The sequence below is a fragment of the Callithrix jacchus genome, chromosome 5, assembly GCF_049354715.1.
Source record: "Callithrix jacchus isolate 240 chromosome 5, calJac240_pri, whole genome shotgun sequence".
NCBI lineage: Eukaryota > Metazoa > Chordata > Mammalia > Primates > Cebidae > Callithrix > Callithrix jacchus.
Window position 1 is genome coordinate 127,972,149 of NC_133506.1, and position 12,056 is coordinate 127,984,204.

Here is a 12,056-nt window from a genome sequence, read left to right on the forward strand (position 1 = left end):
ACAAGAGTTAATCTGTTTTATGTTGGCCCCTCGCACTGGTGAGTCTAAGCAATTTCCATGCTGAAAGATTCCTCTCCATCTAAGTGAACCACTCCCACCATCACTTTACACCCCACCCCCAACATGAGCCATTGAGTGGGATGGGGCTGGAAGATTGGCTTTATAGGGAATATTTCATTTCTGCAGAAAATCAAGGCCCTCTGAATGAAATTAGCCTTATTTGCCTCTAAGTGAACTGGACACTTATTATTCCATTAATAGCAATCTTACTTTATCAAACCACTCTAACAAGAAAATAAACGTTAGTATTGCTTGCCTGAAGAATGAGTAAAAAATGCCTGCAGAATCAATGTGATAAAGTGGAAAGGTGAAAACGTGATCTCAAGAGGATATCTTTGATTCTTTACTAGCTCTTAGCTCCCATATTTACTTCATTAGCAGCAAGACTGCAGAGTCAACTCTAAAATGATCCCAAATACTGCCTTGCCTCCTTATATCCTATGCTACAGGCAAAGCCATCACCACTTCCAGTTTAGAATAGATGTCTGCAAACCATGCCCCACAAGCCAAATCCAACCCAGTGCCTGTTATTAAAAGTTTTGGGGACACAGCCACATCCATTAATTTACATATTATCTATGGCTGATTTAGCACTGGGACAGCAGTCAGCAGTTGTGACAAAGATCCCACATGGCCTGTGATATTCTTTGGCTGTGTCCCCACCCAAATCTCATTTTGAATTGCAGCTCCCATAATTCCCAAGTGTTGTGGGAGGGACCCAGTGGAGGGGGCAGTTTTCTGGTCTCTTTGTAGTGAATAGGTCACATGAGATCCAATGGTTTCTTAAGGGAAAATCCCTTTCCCTTGGTTCTCTTTTTTTTCTTTTCTTTTTTTTTCCCCCTACCTCAGCCTCCCAGAGTGTTGCGATTACAGGTGTCCCTTGGTTCTCATTCTTTCTTTCCTGCCACCATGTGAGATGTGACTTTCACCTTCTGCCATGATTGTGAGACCTCCCAGCCATCTGGATCCATGAGTACATTAAACCTCTTTTTCTGTATAAATTACCTAGTCTTGGGTATGTTTTATCACCAGTGTGAAAACAGTAAATATTTCAGGCTATATTAGTCCATCTAAACCATGATTTTGAAAACTTTGCTCATCCCTACTGTAAAATATATTGCAGAAAGTTCCTAGCTCGACACACTGGCTCCTTTTCTTGATCTCTTAAAACCCATTCTTTACAGGCAGCTAGAATTACCTGTAAAACATAAATCATGTCATGAGACTTTCCTGCTCAAAACTGTCCATTAGTTTCCGTAACAATTAGAATAAAATGGCAGGGCACAGTGGCTCATACCTGTAATCCCAGCACTTTGGGAGGCCAAGGCAGGCAGATCATGAGGTCAACACATCAAGACCATCCTGGCCAGCATGGTGAAACCCTGTCTCTACTAAAAATACAAACAATTAGCTGGGTGTGGTGGTACACCCCTGTAGTCCCAGCTACTCAGGAGGCTGAGGCAGGAGAATCACTTAAACCTGGGAGGCGGAGGTTGCAGTGAGCCGGGATCATGCCACTGCATTCCAGCCTGTGACACAACAAGATTCTGTCTCAGAAAACACAAACAAAAACAAACCACAAGTAGAATAAAACACAAGCATGAGGCTTTTGCAGGCCAAGATCTTTCATAACCTAGCCTCTGACTACTTTCATCACTCCTTGTTATGAACCAAAATGTGTATCCCCCAAAAATTCATATGTAGAAGCCCTAACATCCAATATGACTATATGTGCAGATAGGGTCTTTAGGAGATAATAAAAGTTAAGAGAAACCATAAGAATGGACCCTAACCCAATAGGACTGGGGGGCCTTATAAGAACAGGAAGAAGGAGATCTCTGTCTTTTCTTGCCCACACCAGAAAAAGCCACGTGAGACACAGCAAGAAGATGGCCACAGGCAAGCCTGGAAAAGAGCCCTCACAAGCAACCAAATTGGCCAGAGTCAATTGATCTTGAACTTCCCAGTTCTGTAAGGAAACAAATATCTGTTGTTTAAGCCACCTACTCTATGGCATTTTGTTATGGCAGCCAGAGCTAATGCACACCTCAATCTGCTTCTGGCACTCTAGCCTTGCTTTCTTCAGACGAGATATATTTTTGACTGCCTCATGACCTACACACTTGTGGTTCTCTCTGCTGGAATGCCCTTCCCCTATATCCTGCTAAAGCACGTGCTTTCCTACTGTTCAGGAAGGTCTCTGCTTTAATGTTACTTTCTCAAAGAGTTTATCCTTGACCCTGGTTAACAAATAACACTTCCATTTTTCACTCCCTTCCGGTACATTCTATCCCCACACTCTGCTTCATAGCCTTGATCAGTTCCTTCCCTTAACATGCATTGTAGACATACTTGATAGACTTGTCTCTGCAATAGGAAGAAAAGGGAGAAGCCAAGAATGCTTCCTCTACTTGATACCTGAATAGCTCCCAAGAGAATGGTGACACCCTTTACCGAGATGAGGAAACCTGTGAGAGGAGAGTATTTTAGGAGGAGAGTGAAGGGAAAATTCCAGATTTCCATTTTGGACATGTTATATTTAACATATCTATTAGATGTCAGGATGGAGATGCCTGGTAGGCAGTTGGAATATGTGAGTCTGGAATTCAGGGGATAGATTGGTTCTGAAGATAAAAACATGCAAGTCATCAATGTACAGATAATGTAAAGCCATGATCCTGCTGATGAATTCTGCAAGGGAGTATAAATATTGGGGAGAAGATGACCAAGAGTTAAGCCCTGGGGTAAGAAACTATTAGAGGATGGGGGAAAAAAGAGGGGAAACAAAACGTAAGAAATTGAGAAAGAGACTCCCTGAAGGTAATGGGAAAACCAGAAGATGGTAGCATCCAAGAAGCCAAGTGAAGAAAGATTGCCATTTCCAGCACTGCTGCAAGCTTCAGATAAGGACTCAGACTTGGTCCTTAAATCTGGCCAAGGGCAGAGACAAGAGACAAACAATGGCAACAAAAGCCTTTTGAGACAAGGTCAGTTGTCTGTAACTTCTCCCTACCCTTTCTTCACCTTCACCTCGCAAGGTGAAGAAAAGGTGTGGAGAAGTTATAGACAATGTTAGGAGGAGAGTGAAGGGAAAAAAAAATCAAGATTTCCATTTTGGACATGTTATATGGACATAGCTTCTCTCTTTTCTTCCTATTGCAGAGATAAGTCTATCAAGTATGTGTACAATGCATGTTAAGGGAAGGAACTGATCAATGTTATGAAGCAGGGTATGGGGATAGAATGTACCAGAAGGGAGTGAATAAGGTGAAGAAGGAAGGGGAGAAGTTATAGACAATTTCAAGGAGTGTTGTTATAGGGCAAAAAGAGAATGAAGTGGTTATGAGAAGAAGGTGTGTGGAAAGGGAGATATTATCTAGAATGGGAGAGATCCCAGTGCGTTTGCAGGCTGACCAGAATGAGACACAAGACAGAAAAGATGGTATGGAGGGGAGAAGAGATCATGGCTGGAGCAAAGTCCCTTAGCAGGCAATTCACGGTAGATCTGGCCCACCAGCAATGGGGCAGGCCTCTGACGGGAGCAGCTAGAATTTGCAGGAAAAGCAGAACATGTGGGTACCCAAGGAAGTAGTGGATGACTCATTTGTAGGTGGATGAGCACGTTCTCTTCTGTCTGCTTCTGTTTTCTCAGTGAATTGAAGGTGAGGTCATCAACTGAGAGTAAGGAAGTGGATGTCAGGAGAGACGGGCTGTGACATAGTAGCCCTGGAGAACAGGACTGTGAATCAACCAGGGAAATGCAATAGGACTGCCAGGCAGTGTGGGGGCCCCAGAGAGGTTTGTGGTCAAAAATCAACACGTGACCAGACAGCCCTGCTTTCTGTTTTCCTCCAGCCAGCTCCAAGTACTTCACAGGAGCAGAGGAGGTGAAAAGTGAGGCCGATGCAGGGTAGGAGATTTTCAACTCTGTAGGCGGGAGGGAGAGTCGGAAGCTCAGGGTTTATGCAAGACAGAGATTATTACAAAAGAAAGAAGACAATGAGGACATGAAGGAGTAGAGAGGACATGAAGGAGTAGAGAGAACAGTGCCAAATGGAAGGGACAATGGATTAAAGGTCTTGGCAAGGTCAATAAATCACTGAGGTCAGCGTAGCAGGGAGAATCCTCTGGAAGATAGAAGGTTTTTGTTAGAGATGAAGATCCTTAAGAATGAGATTTGGGAGAAAAAGCAGTCACTGAATGGCTGGATAGGACCTTAGAAGGAGTGGCTGTGGAAGCATAGAGGACAAGGTCCATGAAAGAGAAGAGACAAGGACTGAGAAGCCTGAGCAGTGAAAGGCCTATGCGATTACTGAAACAACTGCGGTAAGAATAGGTGGGGTGCTTACGGTGAAAGTGAGCCAGGTACAAAGTCTTCTGTAGCTAAGAGGAAGGTCGCAGTTGACTCACCAAAGCAAGGGGTAGTTATCGCATGGAGTCTAATACTGTGGGTATCCAAGGAGCTAGGGTTGGGCATGGGGGTAGAAAGTGGACAGATGGTCTTGAAGATGGGATGTGAAGCAAGCATAAGACATCACCCCCTCGTAGGCCCTGTCTCCATGGCGGAAAAAGAAAAGCCATAGCCCGAGAAGGCTGGAAGGGAAGCCAAGACCTCCAGGGATAACTGGTTTTAGTTGCAGCAGGCATTGGAAGAGAACATTCTTAGAAACAAGTGAGGATATGGGTCATTTTGATGATGAGCAACTTTGAGCTATAGGGCACAGTGAAAAGGTTCTGAGGGAGCAGGGGATGGGGAGAGGGTGTGATATGGTTTGCCTACGTCCCCACCCAAATCTCATCTTGAATTATACTCCCATAATTCCCATGTTTTGTGGGAGGTACCTGGTGGGAGATAATTGAATCATGGAGGCAGTTTTCCCCATACTGTTCTCTTGGTAGCGAGTAAGTCTCACAAGATCTGATGGTTTTATCAGGGGTTTCTGCTTTTACATCATCCTCATTCTCTTTGACCCCTGCCATCCATGTAAGAAGGGACTTGTTCCTCCTTGCCTTCCACCATGAGTGTGTGGATTCCCCAGCCAGTTTAACCTCTTTTTTAAATAGCCCAGTTTATCAGCAATGTGAAACAGACTAAAACAGGGGCCTTATTAGATTAGGGAACATAGGGAGTCAGAAAATGATAAAGGTCTCCATTTCCCAGGGCTGTTCTAACAGAGTACCAAAATCTCTGTGGTTTAGGACAACAGACATTTAATGTCTTGCAGCTCTGGAGGCCAAAATTCTACAATCCAGGTGTCAGCAGCACTGTACTCCCTCTAAAACCTATAGGGATCCAGGCTCAGGCCTGTAATCCCAGCACTTTGGGAAGCTGAAGAGGGTGGATCACCTGAGGTCAGGAGTTCAAGAACAGCCTGGCCAACATGGTGAAACCCCATATCTACTAAAAATACAAAAATTAGCTGGATGTGATGGTGCACATCTATAATCCCAGCTACTTGGGAGGCTGAGGCATGAGAATCACTTGAACCTGGGAGGTGAAGGTTGCAGTGAGCCAAGATTATCCCACTGCATTCCAGCCTGGGTAACAGAGTGAGACTCTGTCTCAAAAAAAAATACATGAAACCTATAGGAGAACCTTCCTTGGCTCTTCCAGTTTCTGATGGCCCTGGATGTTGCTTGGATTGTGGCAGCATTGTCCCGCAGTCTTCACAGGGTGTTTTACCTGTGTCTCTTCACACATTTCTCCTGTGTCTCAACTTTTATAAGGACACGGGTCATATTAGATTAGGCCCACCCTCATGACATCATCTTAACTTGGTTAAATGTGTGTCTTAGTCCATGCAAGCTGCTAGAATAAAAATACCATAAATGGAATGGCATATACACCACAGAAGTTTATTTCTTACATGGAGAAAGGGAAGTTTAAGATCAAGGCTCAGCAGGTTTGGTGCCTGGTGAGGGCCCTCTTCCTCACAGACAGCACCTTCTAATTGCATTTCCCCATGGTGTAAAGGGAAAGTGAGTTCCACCGGGCTCCTTTCATAAGAGCTCCAATTTCATTCATAACGGCTCCATCTTCCTAACTTAGTCACCTCCTAAAAGACTATCTCCTAATAGGATCATATTGGCTATTGGGTTTCAACATATGAATTTTGGAGGAACACATTCAGACCACATCCATCTGTAGAGACTCTATTTCCAATAAGTTTACATTCAGAGGTGTTAGAGGTTAGGCCTTTAACATATCTCTTGTAGGGGACACAATTAAACCCACAAGAGGGTCTGAGTGACCGGAGATGTTTCTACAGGCTTGGAGTTTAGTGGGTCAACTGCGATGTAATACACAACGAGATGTGTCTTAATGGTCTCTTGGGTAGGAAACCACCCTTTCTCTCAGGATGCTTTCTGCAAGAGTTTGTAGGGTAAGACGAATGGTATTATAACAGGGGATAGGTAGGCTCAGAGAGGATACATTAATTTCAGAATGAACAAGGGTCTGCGGGCCTTATATGCAGAAAGTGTGAGGTGGTAGGCAGAGGAACTCATGCTATTCTTCTCCCTGTTCCCTTTACTCACTATACTTTAGCTCCACTTTCTGCCTCTACCTCAAAAAAATACAGGTTGGGCATCCCTAATCTTTCCAAAATCCAAAATGCTCCAACATCCAAAACTTTTTGAGCACTGACATAAAGCCATAGGTGGAAAATTCCACACATTAAGTACTCAATGCAAAATTTGTTTTATGCACAAAATTTTAAATATTTTTTTAAACTACCTTCAGGCTAGGTGTGTGCAAAACAAATACATTTTGTGTATAGGCTAGGATCTCATCTCCAAGCCCTCATTATCTGTTTGCAAATATTCCAAAAATGTGAAAACAATCTGAGATCCAAAACGCTTCCGGTCCCAAGCAATTCGGATAAGGGAGGTTCAACCTGTACCTCAATTGTTCCAGCCTCGAGACCTGTGCACTGGTCATCCCTTTGCCTGGAACATTCTCTCTTGGAGCTTCTCATGGCTGGCTCCTTCTCATCACAGAGAGCTCACCTTAGAGGCCACCTGCTTAGAAAAGCCTTCTCTGGCCACTACACTTAATGTACTGCCACCTCCTTCACTGTTTGCATCATTTTCCAAAAAGGTGTTCTTTTCACACTTGTTCATCTGTTTAATGCTAGTTTCTCCAATTACAAGGTTCACAATACTGTCCCCCACCCGCTTTGTTCAGCATTGATACCCATTGCACAGAACAATGTCTGCTATACACAGGTGCTAAACAGCAACCAAAGGAGAAATAGTAATACTCATCTTTGATTGGATGAATACACGTAAGCACATACAATGCAGACGTCATTTAACCTCCCTCGACCTCATTCATAAGTAAGACTTTCACTCAGGTCTTATCTTTAAGATCCCTTCCGATCTTATGCCAGTTGTATAACAGCCTGATAGAATCTGAGACCCACAGGAATGTTGCCGTTCAACATGTGCATTAATATCCCAAGGCCAAGAGAAGAAAGGTCCCATGTATTAGACATTTTAAAAAAAAATCTCTTATCAGGTCAAGCTAACTGATCTAATGTGAGCAAAGAACGGTTGAACTTACACGTTATTTCCTTTCACTTCACATTAATCCTTTAAGCTGAGGCTAGACTATGCGCTTCAAAGGCGAGGCTAGGGAACGCAATGATCCCATAGGTGCAGCATGGCTGACCCAGCCACCATTTTGAACCATTGGGTGAGTTCCATTTGGCTTTGACTTTTCTTATACGTTTAGAGTGTACATGGAGTTTCCTAAACTGTAGAAGTAGTCTCATTGATCCAAGAATCACCAAGACCTTTATCAATAATCTTCCTCCAATTTTTTGGTAAGGCATTGAAACTGACTGAGTTGGCCATTAGCTTCTTTTGCAGCCATGATTAATCTAGTGCCTACTATGGCCTCTGTCTTGAGCTGAGGAGGTGAGAATTCAACTCTTTTCCTCAAGCTGCAACATGTTTAATACTCCCTCCCTTCTAAACTCTGCTGAGCATAGGATCATCTGGTGTTCCACCACCCTACTCACTTATGCTTTGGCCAAAAGATTCAGATGCCTGGAGAGGCAGTTTGAAATTTCAAAGGTCACAGTTATTTGGCAGAAGTTTCACTCGGCCTCACTGACTGTGGTCCTGTGTTGCCTCTTTTCCCTTCCCAGCTCTATGCCATTTCACTTTATTACAGAGGTATCTTTTCTTTACCCCGCATGGTTACAGCGTAAGCTCCCCACTTCTCTTCCCTTTCCCTAATTCCAAAGCACAGATCCAGAACCCCCTCCTAGGCAGGTTAATGCCCCTTTTGGGGTTGTAGGATCTTTACGAGGCCCAGAGATGGAAGCCAGCAGGCTAGCACCTCTGCTGGAGGGGAGGAAGCCACGAAGCAGGGAAAGCGGCAGAAAGAGTCTGGGAGGCAAAGTCTGACTTTTTTGATGACTGATCTAAGGGCTTCGTACTTGAACTTTTCGTTTTATAGTTCTATAAAAGGCAGCTGACAAAAGACAACCCGTTTTGGGAGGGTCCAGCTGGCCGGACTGAGCTGAGCTGGGCGGGGCGGCCCCAGCATTTGAGAGCCAGGGCTGATTTTCATCCATGATGTCAGAGAGGCGACGGGATTCCCACTGAGCCAGAGGATAGGAGAGCAGACAGTCCCAGGCTGGGCCCTGCCAATGCCGGCAACAGTTTCAATCCTGCCTTCCTGGCTCTTCTGCAAGATCCTTTTCCTCCTCGGAGACTCTCTGCAGTGTTTGGAAGGGAAGTTCTCTCACTCAGCCTGCCGGTGTCTGCTGAGGCAGGAGAGCCGCTGGCCTCTCTCCTTGCTTCCCTCCTTGGCTTTCTGGCTCCCCCACCCTCTGCCTGGCGCAGCTCTCTGTTTCCTTTCGTTTCAGTGGAGGATGCAGGGAGACTGATGGGGCTGGCTGCCCAGCGGCCCACAGCGTTTTATAGACCTATCGTCCTGAGCTCTTGCACTCCAGCCCCCTGCTTCTGGATTTGGTGGGGGGCAACCTCTGCTCCCTTCTCTGACTCAGAAGCAGACCCTGAACTCCAGGACTGGAGAAGCTGCCCAACATAGGAGAAGTGGTTGGGGTGGATGGTTGTTTTCAATTAAATCTAATCTGAAGAAACGTGGGGAGTTTTTTGGTTGGGGTGTGTGTGTGGGTTTCTTTGGGGGGGTTATTTTTCTTTTTGCTTATTCACATCAAACCATTGCTCTGGCCCAAGCCTGCAGTTTCATGCGGACAAAGCAGGTCTCTCTCCAAGCCCTGGGGGCTGGGGATGAAGCAACTGCTACTCACTCAGCCCTGACTCAGTGGAGGTTCCTTTTTCCTGGCCAGGAGCAGCTGCTGCCCAGTTCCAGGGAGAGGCCGGGAGGAGCAATGGAAGGGAGCCCAGAAGGGCAGTTGCAGAGGGTGCCGAGCACTTATTTCCTGATTTGTGAAGGTCTTAGAACTGAGTGGCTCTGGCCAGCAGGCAGGTCCCACCATGGGCCTAATCTGCTCCTTCCTTTGGAGACTGACCAGATTTACCCCATGAGCCTGATAGCAAGGCCAGGAGAACAGGGCTAAAGCAAAATCCCAGGGTAACACAGCTGAGTAGCTTAAAGTACTAAAGCCATCCATCATCATCAAAAAATTATCATGCTATACTACTTAAATGTCGTCTGGTGTTTTCTCAGTGTTTCTTTGAGCTGTCCAGCAACACATCATTCCTGCACTCATTTCTTCATCAAAATGTCAAATGTTATTTTCTGGACCTACTATGCACTCGCTAGGTACTACTGAACAACAAAGAGGCATTTGGTAAGTGAGCCTGAAATAACACAGTGCCTTATGGATTAACAAATTCCCAGAGACCAGGGCTTTTTTCTTTTTTAAACAAAGGGTACAGGGGAATGTGTTTTCCTCTGTACCAAGGGGGCTGGGCACTGGGGGTGGCTCTCTGACCCCCATGACCTATGTTGGGTGGTGCATATGGTTCCTTCAAGACTGTCCCCTTCTAATAGGAAGGGTCCATACTGGAACTAAAGTTCAAGAAATCTCCCAAAGAGATGAAAATGGAGCTTCCTCTGCTGGAGCAAAGGGGAGAGACTGTACAACTTTCGATATTCTGTTTCCTCCCTTCTCTTTTTTTTTTTTTTTTTTTGCTTTCCTTTTATTCATTAAATATTTATTGATCGACAGTTGATAGCCTCCTTATTATGACGCATTGTTGTAAATATGTAAATCAAATATGTATCGTAAAAAAATCTATCAAGAGAGCAACACCATAAGCTTGGTAAGAAATAAGTGGGGTGAACTGTGAGTGTTGCGTAGTGTGTGGGAGCAGACACAGACCTCTCTTCTGACTATCTTAGTGAGGTCACAGAAAATGCTTGTAAACAACATGCTTCTTAAAGCACTTTTTCACTATCTCATTTATCATTCCAGTGTCCCTAGAGAACAGAACCAGGGGAGTTATGACTATTATAAAGATGGATGAACTGTGGTTTGCAGTTAAGTAACTTGCCTTTTGGTAGGCAAACACGTAGTTCCTGGCAGAAAAAGAACTTTAGGACTTAGAGTTAGTATCAGAGGATTCTAGCAACTGCACCAGACTGGGTAAATATAGTTCCATCAAACGATGCATATTTTTCTTCCTTTTTTCTTAATGAATACTTTGGGTAAAGATAAAACTTGAAAGAGCATGCTAGTTGATCCATGTTCTAATACTGCCTGCATTAAAACCTAGGGAGATGGTAGCATGAGAAGGACTTAGCCACCGTTGCTGGCTTTGAAGATGGAGAAGGGGCCAGGGGCTAAGAAATGTAGGCAGCCTCTAGAAGTTGAAAGGCAAGGAAATGGATTCTTCCCAGGGAATCCAGAAACACAGCCCTGCCAACACCTTGATTTTAGCTCACTGAGACTCATTTCAGTTCTGACTTCCAGAACTGTAAGATAATACATTTAAGCTACTGTAGGCCATTATGTTTGTGATTATCTGTTACAGCATCCATTTGAAAATAATACAGAAGAATAAACTTCAGTCTGGATAACCCTAGCTGGGTTCCCACCGGTCACCCCACAAGCATATGTATGGATAATTACTTGTACACGAGTTACCTAACAAGACAGCTCTGAGAGCTATGAGAATTTCTCAACCTAGCTAATTCTCTGAGGCCGCTTACATGATATTCCCATGTCAGGGCCAGTCAACATCAGTGAATCCGGCTCCTCACTGCCTCCCTCCATCCTTTTTAACAGCAGCTTGCCACTGAGGCCAACACCAAGTTAAGGGGCCCAGCCGTAGAGCACATGGACAGAGTAACAGCTGTGTGGAGACCTCATGGCTCTCATTTGTGGCCAAAACGCAGCCTTAGCAAATCACAACTTGTAAGAGAAACCACAAAGCCCAGAGCTCTTCGGGAAAGTCAGGGCCATGGACGTCAAACAGGCAAGTTTCAATGCATGTCCACAAACTCCTGATGTCAAGACATCTTCTCCACCTACCTGTGGACAGAGGACAGGCAGTCATCCTGATGTGATGCTTATATTTTGGCAGTTGACAGAGGCTGCAGATGATCATGACCCCATCTGTGAAACTCACAGGAAACCCTCAGCAGAAGTGGGCATAAGGATATACAAAACTCCAAGCTCTTTGCCTGGATGATCATGCAAACACCCTGTAAGTCACAATTATGGAAAGGCACTTGGTGCTTGGCAGATAAACTATAAGCCAGAAGACAATTTCTTGCTTACTTTTCCCCCTTAATATTTAGTTTTACAACATAATCATACTGATGAACATATGAGGGAGTGGCCCTTGTTCTCAGCATAACTTAAGAATTCAAAGCCCTGTGGTCCATTCCCCTTCTCTACCACTTCCTGTTGTGGGGCACCCCCTTAGCCTGCTTTAGCCTCATCTGGCTCCTTTGCAAAGTGGAGATAATAATAGTGCATTCATTGTGTAGCTTGGAAGATGTAATGAGAAAATGATTGAAAAATGACTAGCACATTACAGACAATCAA

The 12,056-nt window shown here is 44.6% G+C and overlaps 1 protein-coding gene across 1 annotated transcript in view; it reads right to left on the reverse strand.

The window, feature by feature from the left end:
- LOC118153514 (uncharacterized) overlaps nucleotides 1-12,056 on the reverse strand; it is a 154,452-nt gene that overhangs the window by 81,450 nt on the left and 60,946 nt on the right. The window contains exon 12 of the mRNA XM_078375435.1: nucleotides 11,538-11,710. The gene's annotated coding sequence lies outside the window, so the exon portion shown is untranslated. The remainder of the gene's footprint in view (nucleotides 1-11,537; nucleotides 11,711-12,056) is intronic.